The sequence below is a fragment of the Arachis duranensis genome, chromosome 6 (assembly GCF_000817695.3).
Source record: "Arachis duranensis cultivar V14167 chromosome 6, aradu.V14167.gnm2.J7QH, whole genome shotgun sequence".
NCBI lineage: Eukaryota > Viridiplantae > Streptophyta > Magnoliopsida > Fabales > Fabaceae > Arachis > Arachis duranensis.
This window is the reverse complement of record NC_029777.3, coordinates 71694486-71695366: the sequence shown is the minus strand read 5'-3', so window position 1 is coordinate 71695366 and position 881 is coordinate 71694486.

The window sequence follows — 881 nt, the reverse complement described above, 5'->3', positions numbered from 1 at the left end:
CTGTGGGATCGACCCTTACTCACGTAAGGTATTACTTGGATGACCCAGTACACTTGCTGGTAAAGTTGAACAGAGTTGTGGAAAGAAAAAGCTTCTCTAACAGTGCCTGGAATTATTGTTGATCACAATTTCGTCCACCAAGTTTTTGGCGCCGTTGCTGGGGATTGTTCGAGTATGGACAACTGACGGTTCATCTTGTTGCTCAGATTAGGTAATTTTCTTTTCAAAAATCTTTTTCAAAAATTTTTCTTTTTATTTTTCGTTTTTCCATAAATGTTTTTCGAAAAAAATCAATAAAAATACAAAAAAAAATTATTAGAAAATCATAAAAATCAAAAATATTTTGTGTTTCTTGTTTGAGTCTTGAGTCAATTTTTAAGTTTGGTGTCTATTGCATGCTTTTAAAATTTTTCTTGCATTTTTTCGAAAATCTCATGCATTCATAGTGTTCTTCATGATCTTCAAGTTGTTCTTGACAAGTCTTCTTGTTTGATCTTGATGATTTCTTGTTTTGTGTCTTTTCTTGTTTTTCATGTGCACCTTTGCATTTATATTTTCCTTGCATTAAAGATTTCTAAGTTTGGTGTCTTACATGTTTTCTTTGAATCAAAAATTTTTCAAAATTATGTTCTTGATGTTCATCATGATCTTCAAAGTGTTCTTGGTGTTCATCTTGACATTCATAGCATTCTTGCATGCATTCATTGTTTTGATCTAAAAATTTCATGCATTGAGTATTTTTGTTATTTTTCTCTTTCATAATTCAAAATTCAAAAATCAAAAAAATATATTTTCCTTACTTTCCTCCAAAATTTCGAAATTTTGGGTTGACTTGGTCAAAAATTTTTCAAAATTAGTTGTTTCTTACAAGTCAAGTCAAA